Source organism: Equus asinus, chromosome X (genome assembly GCF_041296235.1).
Source record: "Equus asinus isolate D_3611 breed Donkey chromosome X, EquAss-T2T_v2, whole genome shotgun sequence".
Classification (NCBI taxonomy): Eukaryota; Metazoa; Chordata; class Mammalia; order Perissodactyla; family Equidae; genus Equus; species Equus asinus.
Genome location: NC_091820.1, coordinates 46,877,516 through 46,895,198, shown reverse-complemented (window position 1 = coordinate 46,895,198; position 17,683 = coordinate 46,877,516). Strand labels below are relative to the sequence as shown.

The window sequence follows — 17,683 nt, the reverse complement described above, 5'->3', positions numbered from 1 at the left end:
CATAAAGTCTCTAAAATGGTGGCTGGTGTGTATTACTCCTAGTACTAGCATTTGAGAAAACAGTCAATAAATCCCTCTTTAGCAAATGAATGAATAGATGAATGAACACTTTCACCCCTGTCCAGAATAAAAGACAAATGTCGTGTTTGCCCCTTTGGGGAAAAAACCCACTAGCCGGGTGATAAAGCATTTGGCTGGAAAGCAGAGGGTTCTATATATTTCCAACCATGGGCCTCGTGCTCAGAGGAAATTTAAATCCCCCTCTCAAAACCTTTGCTGCACCTGAGGGTCCGGCATCCCCCGTGTAGGCATTGCCAAAGGCCTTTACCCTCAGTGTGTTGAGCTGCAGTATGGGGATTTGACAGCTGAAGACAGCTCAGCAGGGCGCAGGAAAGCAGACACTTAATGTGCTTTGACAATACAAAGGGTTATATAAACGACCCAGTTTCTGTAATTTTGCTGTAACTGTCATGGGAATTGCTATAGACAGATACAGAGAAGGCCCTGTTTATGCACTTAAACTTTAAAAGGTTTAACCACTAAACACACAGTCTCTTTCTCTTCCCCTCCCCTCCTCGCAATCCTGCATTTAAATTGTATTGGAGTCGGGGTGTGGGGAAAGAGGATAGCAGTTGAAATAATAGGTTGCCTTTATGTGCCCAGGTCCTGGACCAGAGCCCCCACTTTCTAACTCCTGGGCCAACCGCCTGCCCCTGGCCAGCCTCCTGGGGAGATTTCCTTACCTGCTCCCAACAACAAGATGCAGAGACGGGGAGGGGTGGCAGGAAGTGAAATGCACTTGCTCTGAGCTCACGGCTTCTGCCCAATTTAAATCTAGTTCCTGTCCCAGTGTTCAAAGCACATCGCTGTTTGATTCTTGCCATCTCATCTTAGAAGACTTTTCCCAAGGTGGGGGTAGGGATACTTCTAAAGTCAGAGAGGCAGGAGGCGGGAGGGCTTATACAGGCAGATACCACAGGCTTCCAAGCTAAGTGCCTTAGCAGGGAGAGCTCCTGGCTGCTGCTGACATTTCTCAGACAGGAGATCAATAAGTGGGCAGAGCTTGAAAAGCAAATCATGCTTCCACCTGCCATGGGGAACTCTCAGCAACTGTCATGGCAGAGGAGGCATCTCAGAGGACACCGGAAAAAGACAGGGGGACACAGATAGCCTTGATACAGTTGAGATGGGAGGGCAGGGAAATTGGAACTGCCCAAGGAGATGAAAGGAGCAAATTCTGCCATTCCCCGACTCCCACCTTCCCTTCACAGTTCTTGCTGAGTGTGTTACAATCCCTGACTTCGGTCTCCCAGGTAAAATCAGACACTTGGAGGTGAGTTTGTAGCTGATGTGGCATTTCCAGCCCCAATGAGCCTGGCCTGAGCATAGAAAGCTACCCCAGCTGGGTGACCCTCTATCTTGATGGGGGTCCCTCAAAGAGACAAAAGCCTTATTTCCTACCCCACCAGCACCTGTGAGGAGCTTAAAGATTCCTCCAACCCCCCTCCCCCACTCAGATGTACAAAGGAATTTTCTAAAGACTCAGGCTTTCTCCTGAGCCCAGTGTACTTTTTCAGGTGCTTTGTGTGTGTGTCCATGGGGGTGCACATGCGCTCATGCAGAAGTGGCCCACAGAACTGGGAGTGAGTAGTAAACTTGGTTTCGATCTGGTAAGCCTGGTCTATTCCAATAATTTAAATAATCTCTTTTGGAAAGTCAGCCTTTTTTGCTTTAGTTACTCTTTCCATCTTGCTCTCCCTTTCTTTATTCTCTCCAAGATGGCGCCTGGGTATGGGGTGGGAGTATGCCACATCCTTATGGTCATCGGGGTGGGGATCTATACAGTGTCACTCTTCCACTTTATGGATCTTTCCTGTCTCCACAGCAATAGTCGTTCACAATGCTGGCAACTGCTGAAGTCAATGGTTAGTGAACTTGCGGTGTACTCTCCCAGGGCCTTGTGATCCTCCCTGATGACTCAGGCCCTCCTCAGCCCTGGTTGCTCTTGAAGACTCCCTGAAGCGTGACCATGATCTTTATTTAGTCTCCTGTTCAGGTGGCCCAATCAGTTCCTTTGACTCTAGGATCCTTTTCCCTCCATGGTGGAAACTCCCTCTGGTGAGCTGTCTAGCTAGTGTCTTGCCAAACATGTATGTTCTCCTAGGGGCCTATAGATGTTTCTGGGATCTCTTCCATGCAAAATAAAGCCCAAGAATGCTAACACAGTCTTGCTCTCTTCCTAACCGGTAGCTGCCCTAGGTTATTGCAGGTGTACGGTGCTGGGTGGCTCCTCCTAGAGTCCCAGATAGAGAGTAGGTGACTGCACTTCTGCCCCTGGCTCTTGCCTTCACCAGCATCAAACAATTCCTCACTCTAAAACTTTGGTCCAGAGAAGGCCAGAAGGAGCAGGCTTTTCTGGTCTGGTTGGGACTTCACCCATGTCACATTCTTTGTCTTCCTGACCCAAGCTTCCTCACGGTTTAGCGTTAATGGCAAAAGATGAGCAGAAAAAGAAATGGTTTCCTGTCTTAGTTGGGGTCTCTTGAAAGGAGAGCATGAGGCGGGTCCTGGGTGGAGGTAGTTTATTTAAGACCTCAGCAAATAGGAGTAATGAAAAGGAGAGAGTGAGACAGAGAGAGACGAAACACAAATATAACAAAAGGCAACAGGGGCTGACTTCACAAGAGGTGTAGAGCATGCCTTGCAGGATTGTCCACTGGAAGGACAAGGCTGGGGCATTTATCTACCAGCTGCCATCTGACCCTGGTTGAGGATTGCCCCTGGGGGTGCTAATTCGCTCTCACTTCTGAACTACGCACACACACACACACATAGACCAGGCAAACTCCCACGTGGGTAGAGAAGGCCCGGGGGCAGAAAGAAGACAGACGCTCTCACTCTCAGCTTGAGGTGAGTCTGCCCACTGCAGCTGTAGCTGAATTTAGATGTGGGCCAAAGGGATGGTGTGGGTCACCAGAGGTGGCTGATATACTTCCCCAAAGGAAATGTGAACGAGGAGGAATTTTTTAGAACATATTACTCATTATGGCAGCCTTAAAGATCTGGTCTAATATCCTTGTTTTAAAGGGGGAAAACCAAGGCCCTAAGAAGTTGTGACTTACTCAAGGTTAAAATAGTTGAATACTGAACCAAAACTGGAACTTGGTGCCAGAGACTCACGTAGAACTCTTTTTACTACATCACACAGACACATTCAACCAATGATTGTATGTTTATTGACTGCATATGGTGTTCATAGAATTGCAAAGTATGGGCCACAATTCCTGCTTTTGAGGAATTTGCGATCTAGGTGATGAAAGAAGTTTGGTCTTTAGTCATGACATGTACTTGCTAGAAAGGGGACTGGCTTAAGAACCCTATTGATCAGACAGTGCTCTGGAAACATAAGGAAGAGACAACGGGCCTAGAAAATACAGAGTGGCTGTGGCGAATATGCATTCAGCAAACTTCGAGAGTTAGTCCCAGCTAAGGTGTGGAAGGAAGACTTTAAGCCAGCTCCCCGCTCCCTGCCTCCTGGCATTCCTGTCCTTCTGAAGTCCTCTCCTCCTTGAGCGTGGGCTGGACCTAGTGACTCACTTCTAACAGACAGAATATGGCAGAATTGCTGAGATGTCACTTCCATGATTAGGTTATGAAAAGACTGGCTCCTGTCTGGGTGCTTTCGCTCCCTTGCTCTTGCGGGGCTTACTCTAGAGGTAGCCAGGTGCCACATCGTGATGCAACCCTGTAAAGAGGCCCACATGCATGAGCTTGGAAACGAGTCTTCCCAGGCCTGCCAGCAGCCATGTGAGTGGGCTTGGGAGCAGAACCTCCCCCAGTCGAGCCTTGAGGTGAGACGGCAACCCCAGTGATTCTTTACAGCCTCCTGAGAGACTCTGAGCCAGGTGACCCAGTTAAGCCACACCCAGATGCCTGACCCTGGGAGACTGTGAGGTAATTCTTTTTTGTTTTTTTTCGCTGCTAAGCTCTGGAGTAAGTTGGTATACAGCAAAAGATAACTGATGCAGAAGGCACTGCATTAGATGTTGGCAATGAAAGTATGAGCAATACGTGGACTTAGGAGCAAGTCACAGAAATCTGTTTAAACTATTTTCAGCAGAAGGAGCACATATTGGAAGAATTTGGGGCTGTCTCCCAGAACTCAAGGGCAGCAGGACTCACGAGGACTGGGATCAGAACTTAAAATCCATCAGGAAACAGGTAGTGAGCCACTTTTCCCCTGACTTTCTCCACTACGAGGCCCTTACATCCTTCTGTCTCAGCAACTGGCACTTTCTATTTCTTCTCACACGTGGGAAAAATCTGGCATACCTTGAAGGCCTTACATGTTCTCTCCATTCAGGGACAGCAGGTACTTACTTGAATTCACAATTCCTGGAAGAGAATTATCAAATAGTACATCTTAGATCAGCTGTCCATCCTTGGGCCTCCCCAACAGAGGCTAGCAGATGGGGTTAGAGGGCTGGCTGCCCATTCAGAAGGGACTTTGAGAAGAACGTATGGAAAGTGCAGGCAAAGTATCTAAGAAATGACTTGAATTGCCTTCAGGAAGCTTGCAGTTGATTTGAGTGGGCTGAGAAGAAAGAGTCAGAATTGTGGCGTGCTTTACTGGCACATCCTTAACTGAAGGACTGGGGGTCTAGTAAGAGAACCACGTTCCAAGATCTTGCTGGGTGGCTTCTCAAGAGCCACTACTCTTTGCTGGGCTTTAGTTTCCTCATCTATGAGATAAGCAAGTTGGCCCCAGGTGGTCTCTAACAGCTCTCCCAGCTTTGAAATTCTGTGCATGTAAGGGAAAGAGAAAGCAGAGGTCCTCATAGAATTGTGGTGCTTGGCACTGTACGACCAGTTGGCCTAGGTCTCTGGCATGTGCTGGAGGTGTTCAGCACAGGGGAAAGCTCGAGGAGAGACCAACGGAGATTGGCGTTAAGAACAATCAAACCACAATGCCCCAGCTTTGAGAACAAAAGCACGTGTTTGGGGGCAACGACACAGATACAGCAAACTTGAGAAGCAACTCGGTGGCCTTGAGCCTTGACTTGTAGAGTCCAAGGCTACCTGGAGAATTTGTAGAGCAGGACATTTTAAAACTAGAAAAACAGTTTCACCCCCAAGGCTGTGCTGTCTTCTTGCAGAAGGTTGTTGGGATGACCAGAGTCGCTTTTCAAATGATGAGCTAGGGCACACACACAGGCAGTGTTAGTCTCATGCACCCACCCTCCCACTCTCCCATCCTTCACACACACACACACACACACACACACACACACACACACATGTTCTCCTGAGTCTTGAGCTCAACCATTCCTCTCTGTGCTTTCTCCCAGCCACTCAGAGCTCAGCCTGCTGCAGCCATCATCATAGTCGGAGAGCAGCACCAATCAGCCTGGCCCCTGCCTTGTGTCACTATTTGCATATCACTGCCTCATTCCAATGTTGGTGGAGAGTTTGGTTTTTGTTTTATTAATCTCAGTGTAGAAACGTCCTCCTACCCTTCGCATGTCCATTAGCTGGAAGAGCGAAATGGGTGGAAATAATTGCCTCTGTGCAGTTCAAGCCTAAAATAGAAGAAGGTGTGACTCGGGTCTGGAATCCGATAAGGAGATGCCTTTCTAGGAAACAGGGCTTGCACAAGGAATACCAATTTGATGTGGCAGACACGTTTTTTTCTTTTCTTTTCTTTTTTCCCCTCATTTCACAAAGCAAAGCACAATGTGCGCTAAGGGGCTGAGAACCAGGCCCCTTTGTGATGGTGGGAAGCCACCTCCCTCCCCAGTGAAGATGGATTAGTTAATGCCTTTTAAATGCTTTGAAATGAAATGTCTCCCACACCCAAATATTCAATCTGATTACAGCCCTAGGTCTGATATCACGGGCGGGAAATGCAGTTCCTGACTGACATCATAGCTGTCAAAATGGGCCTATTTTGTGGGATCTGTGAATGCTGCTTCCTCGCTAATCAAAGGACGACACATGGGAAAGGGGAAATGGCACCAGGGCCTCGCCCGGTGCTGAGGGATGGGGAGACAGGGGGCATATTGCCAGAAAGAACATGGGCAAGACTCATGAGAAGAAGCGGCGGGGGTGGGGCGGGGGGAGAGTGAGAATTCCAATCATTATAAGGATCAGAGAGTTGGAGTCTGCCCTCATATTTCTGTGAAACCTGCTCAAAACAAACATAGTCTTGGAAAAGATAAGGTTTACCCTTAAAAAAAGCTGCTATTCCAAGTTCAAGGGTCCAGGATTGTTTTACTTGGCGTTGCGTTATCTGTTTGCTTATTTGGTTGGTAAGTTGTTGGTTGGCCGCATTTTGTTATTTTAGTTTAAAATCCAACAAAAGATGACTCTTCTGTGTTTTGCCAAGGGAGCTTTCTCTTTTTGCCTGAAATGTGGCCTGAGCACCTGCCCCCAGCTGTGGGAAGAGGTAGCCCTCCCGCACATCAATGGCAGGTCCAGCCTGCCTGGCCCCTCTTGGATTCTGTTCCTGTCTTTGTACGCCTTGGAAAGACCTATGCTCGGGCCGTCATTCCAGCTGCCCTCCGGTTGCAGGCAGCTGAGGCTTGCTCTTCCCCATAGGTCATGCTGAGCCTGCTAAGTTGGATCCCCTTCTTTATCTGTGGGGGAGAGGACATAAGGCAACTCAGGGATAGAAAAGATAACGAGCAATGATGAGAGAGGGTTCCTGTCAGGGAAAATCTGACAAAGAGAAGGTGTGAGTACTGCTGAGTCTGAGAGTTGTCCACCCCAGAGGCTGTCAATGCCCAGGCCAGTGGATGCTCACCCAGAATGAGCTGCAGGATCATTCATTCATCCATTCATTTATCCTTTTTTCTTTTTCTTTCTTTCTTTCCTCATTCATTCTCCATTTCTTTTATTATATGTTCATCCATTCACTCTGCATTCATTAATTCAATTCCTTCTGCATTTGTTATATATCTATTCTTTCAACAAACACATATGGAGTGTCTTCTATGTACTAGGTATTATTCTAGGTTCTGGGCTTACAAGGGTAAATAAATAAGACAAAGATGCTCACTTAAAGGAATCAAACACATACTCAACTAACCATAGTATGGATTAAGCATGATGCTTGTCTTAAGAGAGGTACCAGTGAAGTTCTCTGGGTGCTCAGAGGAAAGTGGTTCCCTCAAACCGGAGGGGGCTCAGAAACTTTTGTAGAGGAGGTGGCGTTTGAGTTGAGCCTGGGAAAATGGAAGGAATTTTTCCACATGGCCATAGGGGATTGGCAAGAAATAAAACTGGCAGCAGGCCCAGTTCAAGAGAGGGCATGGAGGCAAGATGTTGGCTGAACGCCAGGAAGGGCAGGCCACTCAAGACAACTGGAGCACAGGGCAGAGCAAGCCGGGGCAGGAGATGGGGTGGAAGGCTGGAGAGTCCCAGGAGGCCTAAGGACCTCTTTCTGGGACAGTAGAAGTGTCTCCAAACGTCACAGTTAAAATACAGCCACTTGAGAGAAACAGGAGGGAAGGCCACGTGGATGGTGGGTGAGTGTCCCGAGGTTTTTTCCCATCAGTAATTCAGCCTGGAGGAGTTTGTCACATTTGCTAATTGTTACCAAAGAATCACGTATCCTAGCCCCAGCTTGTATAGCAAAATGGTTAAGAGCGCTGAGTCCGGATTTGCATTTCACAGACCAATACGACGTTTTAAAAATCAAGGGGACTGCCATCATGATGTCAACTTTTAATTTTGGCAGGAAATAATATACTCAAAATTTGCCAATTTACTATCACCATCTGTGGTGAAGACTGCTAATTGCCTACTGAATATCCGTTCTCCTGTTCTTCCTGATAAACAGAATGCTTTTATTTGGGGTGGCAATATGGCCAAATGAAAACCACATTTTCCAGCCTTTATCGGTCACTGGGTGGAGCATGTGGGACAGGTCTTAAAGGGGGCTGATGGGGCGGCATGCATCGTCCCCCCTCCCCTCTTCTTCCTTCTTCCAATCTAAAGTTACCACCCTCATGGGACCACGGTGCATCATGCCGAGTATGGGGCTCCCTCTGAGGGCCTTGCAGCTTTCCTTAGGAAGCAAGGAGCAACACATCTGCCCGTGCTTAGAATCCTCCAGACCTCTCTGGGTGTTTCTAGCTTCCTCGCTTGCTGCCCTCTCCCTGTTTGACCCTCGTAGGCATGTGAGGAGAGTGAGCATGCTGGAATCTGACTTCTGGCCTTCTCTCTCTTTCTGAGACTCTTCCTTCCATTGCCACATGAGCTTTCATTTGCTCCTCCCGTCTGGTAGTAACTGCCCTCGAATCTTGACCTTTTTGTTTCATGGATGGCACCGTGCCTTTTGTATCAGGGACTGTTCAGCCAAAATAGCATAAAGCACTCTAGGTATCTCAAAGTAGAGGAGACTTAATACACAGAACTGGTGACAAAAGTGTTGGATGGGTAGGGGGAGGAGGTGCGTGGTGAGCACCAAGACGCCTCCCTCAGAACCCTCCTCAAGGAAAGGCTTGTCTCAGCTTCTGGGAGTGCTGAGGGTGCTGGGCGAACTAGCTCCTAGCTGTCAGCCCTTTTCAGTCAGAATCAGCTGCAGAAAGCGTTTGCCCAAGGCCATGCCCTCCTGGGGCACCATTTTGGCCCACTGCCGGATAACTCTGATGGGCCCTCTGTACTCCAGATCTCCCTGTGGGTTTGGCCGAGGCTTGGTCAGAGCGGCATTGCAGTTTGACTTTTCCCTCTACTCAATCCTGCCGCCTCCTGCTCCCTAGCACTGATGGTGATCTTTACTAAGTGTCATGCCAAACTCCATGTCAGTGTCGGCTTCCAGACAACCCAACCTGCGACAGGAGGTAACTCTGAGATTAGAAACTAAGTGCAAAAGTCACAGACACCCTTAGGCTGAGCAACAGAGGGCAGGAGGCGTGTCACCAGAGCCTGGAGGTCTGCTCACCACTGACACAGCTGGAGCATTTGCTGGAACAGAGCCGTTGCTGAAACTCCAGAAGCCCCTCTGGAATCACCAAAGTCGCTGGAGCCTGGAACCACCCACTGCTGATAAAGATGCCGCTATGAATAGAAAACAGGAAAATGTCTTCTATCTCCTTCTCACCCTCCCAGTCACCTACCGCTTCTTCCGGTTAGAAGAGCCTGCCGGGAAGCCAGCTGGCAAAAGAGCCTGGGAAATTGTTTTTGCAGGGTTCCAACCCTGAGTGACACAGAGCAAAGAGAGCACAGAAGGGCAGAAATGGAACTGAGAGAAAAGAGACAAATTTCTGACAATAACCCCCACCTTAAGAAGGACTGAAGGGGAAGGGGGAGTGACCAGCTTTCAGATGAGCCTCCAGGCCTGACTGACAGCTTGCTTGCAGCCTCATGAAAGACTAATGCAGCTAAGCCCCGCCCGGATTCCTGATCTACAGACATTGGGAGACAAGAAATGCGAGTTGCTTTAAACTACTAATTTTTTGGTAATTTGTTATGAAGCAATAGATGACTAATACAGTGGGTGATCAACAGTGTGGGGTGGGAGAAGCCCAGGAAAGCATCTTAGAGAACGTTTGAAATAAAGAATACTGCTTCAGTAGGTAGCAAAGGGAGTAAGAATGTTGCAAGTAGAGAGAAGAGTAGATACAAGTGCAGGGAGGTATGAAGCTGCGTGGTATGTTTCAGTATCTAGAAGCAGTTCAGTACCGCTAGATTGCCAGATGTTGGGTTACGTGGCAAGAGATGAAGCCAAGAAGTCAGGAAAACTAGACCAGTGGTTCTCAAAGTGCAATTAGAATCAACCAGGGAGCTTTAAAAATATTGATGCTTGGGAGCCAGCCTGGTGGTGAGGCGGTTAAGATCCCACTCTCTGCTTTGGCGGCCAGGGGTTCGCTGGTTCAGATCCCAGGCATGGACCTATGCACTGCTCATGAAGCCACGCTGTGGGAGGTGTCCCACATACAAAATAGAAGAACATGGGCACAGCTGTTAGCTCAGGGCCACTCTTACTCAGCAAAAAGAGGAGGATTGGTGGAAGATGTTAGCTCAGGGCTAATCTTCCTCAAAAAAAAAAAAAAAATGATGCCTGGCTCCTGTCTTCCTCCCACCTCCAGAGATTCTGTTGTAATATGTGAGTTGCTGCATTGACACAGGGATTGAAAAATATTCTCCAGGGGGCATGGCAGGGACTATCGTGACACAAATGAGGTGCTTGCCTTGGATAGAAAATTTAAGGGGACACCAAAACTCAGTAATCAAGATAAGTAATATTTTAATGCAATAATTTAAAAAATTAAAATTAATGCAAATACTCCATGATGAACCTAATGTAAAACATTTAAATAAAGACAGAATCCTCGGGTGATTCCAATGTGCAGCCCACATCAGGAACCACTGCTCTAGTCCCTGAAGGAGCTTGTGTACCTCCCTGTGGCTCTCGGGATTTGTACTGGGCAAAGGAACCAAGCTAGGCCTCAGGCAGCAGGGAAACATGGTCAGATGTACCGTTGTGAAAAGTTCCTTTGGCGGCTGGATGGTAAGTTGGTGGGAAATGAGTAGGTGTGGCAGGATTACAAAACCAGGGACAGACTAGCTGGAAAGATGCGGCATAAATCCTCCTAGAAAGTGATTGACAGTGAACTCAAATCACTAAATCACAGCAAGGAGTTAGAGAAGAGGAAGACTGTGTCAGCGGTGTGCTGGAGCTCACTGAACCGGCTTGCAAGAGTGGATTGTGTGCGTCTCTTTCCCAACTCCACGTTCAGTGACATCATATTGGTAGTTCAAAATCCGCAGTGATGAAGGTATTTACACCAGAGAAACTGGCAAACATTACACATCAGAGGTGGTTTTTGTTTCGGTTTGGTTTTTTTTGGTTGAGTTAGTTGGTTGAGTTAGGATTTGATGATGAGTTAGACATGGAGAATAGTGGGAGAGAAGGACTGAAATGACACACAAAACGACTACATGGTGCCAGCAACTAAACTATGAACTGTAAGAAGATGGAGTTGGCCCCAGGTTAATTGTTAGTTGCAAAGGGCAGTGTGCAGGGAGGCGTCTGGGGTCCCCTTCGACATGTAAGCTCAGCAGCTGGAAGGAATACTTCTTTGGTGCCTTTTATTATAGTTCAAAGCAGCTCTGAAGAGCCACAGGCCCTAAAAGATTTAGGGTCTGCCTAGAGGAAGGACACTGAGAGCCAAGCTGACTAGGCAGGAATCCAGGCGTCCTCTTTCTTATCTCTTGGTCTGTGATCTCTAGGATTTTGTGTCTGGGGAGGAACCATGAGCATCACTGGTATGGAGCTGGTGTCCACTCAGGCACCATAGAAGCAACTGCACGATTAATGTTATCTGGTTAACTGGAAACTAGGCTGGAAGTGTTGATTCTAGGGTCTGGTCTGCCAAGACGTTGTTGGCTAACTAGGACAATTTGTTAAACTTCTTAGTGCCTCGTTTCCTTTATCTGTAAGATGGATTTACTAGTCCTTCCCATTTATGGTGTGATTATGAAGATAAAAGGAGATAATAGCTGTTAAGATTCCTCTAAAAATTTAAAGGAACTCTTCAAATACAATATATAATCACATAATTATGAAAATCATCATTATGCTAATAGTATTATGCTAATCATCTAATAACTTTCAAAGACCTGGATGGCCCACTGTGAAGTCACTGAATCCAGGCTCCTGGAAGGATTTGGAAGGCTAGTTAAGTTTAAATTCTATGGATGGCAACTAACTAAAATTTTGGCTCATTTTTCACTTCCTTCCTTTGGAGTTTAAGAAACTACTGCTCTCCCTCAAAGAGGGAAATTTATTTGGTTTCATGATAAGATATTTCAGCTTAGCTTGCCTACTTGCATTTGAGTTCAAAGTTTCTCTAGATATATTATCATTTAAACTGGAGGGAAACAATCTTGCTTAACCAGAGCACAGGCCATGACCTTGCCTACATGATGGGCAGCTAATCCACTTAGAACCAGTGACTTGCTTTGTATAATTTATAAGACCCCATGAAAAGACGGGCCTCCATAGATTAATATTTCAGCTGTCTTCCTTTCCATTTCATCCTCTGGATGTGGCAGCAACAATCACATGAATCATTCCTGAACGGAGTCGATATCAAACATCCGGAGCTTCATCTGCATTTGATGAAAGTTCAGCTCATTCAAGGGAAGTTCCTATAGGATTTCAAATACATGGATGATTTACCTTTGACACCTCTTACCCCAACCTGGCTGTGGCGGTTTAAAAAAACGTTTAAATTCTTTGACATTCCTCTTATTTGGAGATGGGAGTTTGGGCCCCCTCTGCTTGAATCTGCAGGCTTGTGACTGCTTTGCCCAATAGAGTACGGTGGATGTATGTTACGTTAATGACTTCTGAGGCTTGGTCATAAAATGCAATGCAGCTTCCTCTGTGTCTCTTGAAATGCTTGTTCTCTGAATACTCTTTCTCCTTTTCAAAGGATACTCCCTTCCAGAACCCAACTGTCATGCTGAGAGAAGCCCAAGCCACAAGGAGGAGCCATATACAGATGCTTTGGTCAACCAACCTGGAGAAGCCCAACCTTTGAATCATCTCAGCCCAGGCTGCAAGCATGTACGTGAGGAAGCCTCCAGATGATTCCAGACCCTAGTCATGGATTCAGCCAACCATTCAAATCTTCTTAGCCGGAGGCACATTGTGGAACAGGGACAGCTTCCTGACCCACAGAATTCACGAGCACAACAGAATGGTTGTTATTTATGCCACTAAATTTGGGTTGGTTTGTTACACAGCAATAGATAATTCGAACACTAGCTGACTAGGCTAATGTTTCTTTTCCTTTCCCAGGTCCATAAGAAATTACTGGCTTGGTCAAAGAGGATAAGTTTCTTCAAAACCAGCAAACTGTTCTGTACTTCTGGCTAAAGTACTGAACAAGCCTCTCTGTGGGAGCTCTAGATTGTTCTTCCCTGTGTGTTGACTTCTTGGTAGAAAGACTAATTCTTGGTGTTGGGTTTCCTTTCTCTGTCCTGTTTTTATAGGTTTTTGATGACTTATTCACTGATTCATTTATTTATCCAGTAAATATTTATTGAGTCCCTTTTATGTGGCAAGTTCTCTTCTAGATGCTCAGAATATGAAGGTGAGCAAAACATACACATGATCTCTGTCTTTCTGGAGATGGAGTCCAGTGCAGGGGTCTTAAGTTTTTCATGCCACAGACCCCCTTGACATCTGGTGAGGTCTATGGACCCTTTCTCAGAATAACGTTTTTAAGTACATAAAACGTATATGCTCATGAAGGAAATTAATTATATTGTAGTAGTTACCAAAATATTTAAAAGACACATTTGTGATATAATAATATGTTTCTTTAGTAATGCATTAAATAACAAGATCCAGTGGCGAGTCTAACAAATTTTGAGGTGGTAATGAGTCAATATAGTGAGATACTTGCAAAACTGCACTAGGAAAGTATCTGTGATTTCTGTTGGTGACAAAGACACAGGTACAGCCAATACTACTGTGGTTCATTGTCTACATTCCTAATAGAAAGAAAAGTTAAATTTTAGTAAGATTTAGTGAAAAGAAATATGTGATTTTTTTTCTTACCCCAGTTAATGGATCCTCTGGATTCTGTAGTCCACGGATCCCAGGTTAAGAACCCTTGCTCTGGGGCATGGACAGACATCAACCAAATAACAGCACCAATATATAATAACAAACTGTGATGTCTGCTGTGTGAATGTATTAGTTTCCTGAGACTGCTGTAACAAATTCCCACAGATTTGGTGGCTCAAAACAATGACAATTTCTTCTCTTTCAGTTCTGGAGTTCTAAAGCCCAAAATCCGTATCATGGAGTCATGCTCCCTCTGCAGGATCTAGGGGAGAACGTGTTCATCGTCTCTTCTAGCTTCTGGTGGCTGTCGGCACTCTTTGGCTTGTGGCCACATCACTCCAATCTTCAAGGCGAGCATCTTCAAATCTCTCTGCTCTGTCTTCACATCACCTTCTCCTGTGTGTGTGTGTATCAAATCTCCCTCTGACTTTCTCTTATAGAGACACTTGCGATTGCATTTAGAGCCCACCTGGATAATCCAGGTAAGCTCCCCACCTCGATATCCTTAATTTAATCACATCCACAAAGTCTTTTCCATATAAGGTTACATTTATAAGCTCCATGAATTAGGATGTGATTATCTTTCAAGGGGCCATTTCTCACCCTACCACAGTGACCAGAAGTCCTAATCCAAGCTGAGGGTGGTGATGTGCCAAGGATGATTTTCCTGAAGAAGAGACTTTGAGCTGATAACTGAACAAAGAGTAAGAGTAACTAGATGAAAGGGATGGACAAGGCAGGGGAGATCGATTCAGACAGGGGGACTAACTCAGGAAAAAATCCAGAAGGCAGAAAGTCTATGCCGGGTTCTGGGTATGGTAGATGGATGAAGTGGGCCCAGGGGGAGTGCTGAGAGATGCCCAGGAGACATCAGTGGGGGCCACATCATGAAGTGTCTTACAGGATTTGGTTATAAGAATTTCTCTTATAGCAATGAGAAGACATTGGAGGGTACTACAGGCTGAATGTTTATATCCTCCCAAAATTCATACATTGAAATCTCAACCCCAAGGTGGTGGTAGTAGGAGATGTGGTCTTTGAGAGGTGGTTAGGTCATGAGGGTGAGCCTTCATGAATGGGATTAGTGCCCTTATAAAAGAAGCCTGAGAGTGTTCCCTAGCCCCTTCCACCACATGAGGATACAGCAGAAAGGTGGCCATCTATGAACCAGGAAGTGGGCTCTCACCAGACAGCAGATCTGCTGGCACCTTCATCTTGGACTTTCCAACGCCCAGAACTGAGAGAAATAGATGCTATTGTTTATAAGCCACCTAGTCTATCAGTCTATGATATTTTGTTATAGCAGCCCAGATGAACTAAGACAGGGGATGTCAGAGCTGGGATTCTGAAAGCTCACCCTGGTTTAAGCGAGGAGAATAGATTATGGGGTGAAGGGTTGCAAGAATGGGTGGTAAGGGAAGCGAGTTAGAAGGTGTGGCAGGGTCCCAGTCAGGGATGACAGACACTTGGTCTACGGTGGAGGTGATGGGGGGGGGAAGAATTTGAGAATAGGTCAAATCAATGGACATTTTAGAAAATCCAGGGACTCAGGACACAGCTTGGTTAACTGTAGAAAAACGTGGACGATGTAAGTTGTCAGTGTGTGTAAGATGGGTTTTAATCTGCAAATCTGGGTGCAAGAAGTGAGATGTACCTTTATTTTACTAAGTTTAACATAATCTTCACTGAGCTGGTAGGAAACTCAATTTCGGTTACTACTGATTCTACATGCGCCCTTCCCAAGGCTGTGTGAAAGCTCTATACAGACGACATTTGAGGGAGGAGCCTGGGGTACGTTTAGCACTCAGTGGTCCCCACTGATATATATCTTGGAGTTCAGCACCCTGTTCCCCTGCAATTCCGAAGCAGTCTATGCCAACATGCGCAGCTCTTAGGTTTTTTTTGGTAGGCCATTGCCACCACCAGAAACCTTGAGATAGGGAAGCATTGCTACCCTTCCTATAACCTCACCAACAGAATGCAAGTCTCTGAACAAATTCTGCCACTTGCATGCACATTTATTAACTTTTTTTAAAGGAAAGCATGGAAACATTTCACGGAAGCCCTGGATCTCTGTCCCTTCAGGTGCTCCAACCACGATCTTGCTTGAAAAGTTCACTAGAGGCAAATCTTAAAACTCCAGAGGCAGGGTTCTCAAACCATGCAATCTAATCTCTCCTGTTCAAGGCTTAGTACAAGATCGCTTAGAGCTGGAGTCTAGAGCTGCCTGTGGATGTGGCCTACAGGCCTTGCTTGCTTCTTATGGCCTGTTCATGCCTCTGTTTGGGTTTTCCATAAGCCAGGGAGAGTTTGGTTCTCCCATAAGCCTGGTAGTCCATTTAGGAGGTGAAGGAGCTACCAGTAGGAGAATGGATAAGTGAGCCTCAGGAAGAAAGACTAGCCAGTAAAGGTATGTTGTCAAGCCAGTTACCACTATGGGAGACTAACTTAGACGTGTAGGAAAAGCATTGGGAGCCAGTGTAGCACACAGGCCTCAGAGTTATTCCATCTGAAAGGCAAGGGAGCTGGGGTATTTATGCACCAACTCTAGTTAATTATGGATTGAGGGCTACTCAAGAGGAATTAATTTCCTGGAACTTTTGGCCAGCCACACAGGCAGCAGAGTGGGCTCCAGCGACAAAAGAAAGACCCTAGGCCAGGCAATGCAGCTGTTGGCACTTGGCAGTGGGCTGGTAAGCCCAAAGTGTAAGGGCAAGGGGACATGGTTGGCATGCTTTCAGCATCTGCTACAGATGAGAAGAGAGCCCATTTCTGGCATTCTTCCTGCTGTCTAGCCAGCCACTAATTCCACCAATAAAAACGCATTTCTGATACTCACTGTATGCTAATTAGGAAAGTCTCAAGTGTTGATTGAAGCACTATTGACGGTGTGCTTGGAGGATCCACCTTTGGAAGGTAGCCTTTCTGATCTAATGTCAGCTGAGCTCTCCTGGAGTGGGGAGTCTCCAGTTAGCAACTGATGGCCCCTAGAGTTGAAGGTTAAACTATCACACACAGAAAATTACATGGTCTACGCCGAAATCATTTAGAGCAAATTATGAATATCATCATACTTGCCATCCAGAGCCCTTTTGTTGGAGGACCTGACCCTACTCAGTCACCATGTGTGGGAACAGGGCTTGGGTCTCTCACCACTAGCAGGACCTGCAAGAACCGAGTCCCTTTCCTCATAGAGGCTCAAACAGTCTTTACTTCTTCTCCCTCTTAAGGGGGATTTCTCCCTCTTAAAATCCTTGAACTCCAAATATTCTCCTCCAGTTCCTCAAGCCTGCGCCCCTCGCCCTCCCCACACACATGCGCAGATGCACAGCTTGTCAGGACAATTCTTTTCAGTCGCTGTAGGTTTCTGTAAAACAGCAGACTGGAGTTGCGCTTCCTATCCCATGCCCTGGGCCGGGCAAGTCTAATTTTCAACCTTCCACACAGAGCCCCTGAGGCAAAGGAGCGCCCAGCTCATCTTTCTGTGGGGGCTGAGGAGCAGGAGAAATCCCTAAAGCAGCAAGATCGAACTGCCAATTACTATCTTAATAAATTATCCTGCCACGGTTGTGTGAAACTTGCACTCTGCGCTTTTATTGAAAAAACAAGGTAACCTAAAAATACACAACATAGGTTGATGCTATCACACCTTAGCGATGTATTAGATGTCACCCATGTTTCAGGGTCTGTGACAAGATCAGTCTATACATTATGCCATCGAATTCTCACTAATCTTATGCAAGGCATGATTATCCCCTTTTTATAGATAAAGAAATTGATTTTCATAGGAATTCTTTTAAAAAAACACTATTTTTTATATTTACAAAAAAATGCTCATGGCAAGAAAATTAAAAAGTTAAAGAAGGAAATAGAAATCTTTAAAATCCCTCAATTCATAGATTCTAATTTATAATATTTTGATTATATCATTCCCATCTATTTTTTGATGTCTATTTGCACATACATTTTGAAAAACTAAAATTGGGCCCTTTCAGTAGCAATCTTTTTTATTTATCCTCTGAGAATGCTGAAGGATGATTTTCTGACATGGATTTTCTTGAGCTGGAAACTAAATCTTCACCGGGGCGATCCAAAAGC

At 46.0% G+C, this 17,683-nt stretch overlaps 1 long non-coding RNA gene across 2 annotated transcripts; it reads left to right on the top strand.

The window, feature by feature from the left end:
* Nucleotides 1-8,740: 8,740 nt before the first annotated feature.
* On the top strand, nucleotides 8,741-17,225 carry LOC139042687 (uncharacterized). Of its 2 annotated transcripts, XR_011499718.1 has the most exons (4): nucleotides 8,741-9,461; nucleotides 12,444-12,577; nucleotides 13,791-14,067; nucleotides 17,033-17,215. It is a non-coding gene; the product is annotated as an uncharacterized lncRNA (long non-coding RNA). The 2 variants fall into 2 exon arrangements; XR_011499717.1 differs by having other exon boundaries at nucleotides 13,791-17,225.
* Nucleotides 17,226-17,683: the final 458 nt, after the last annotated feature.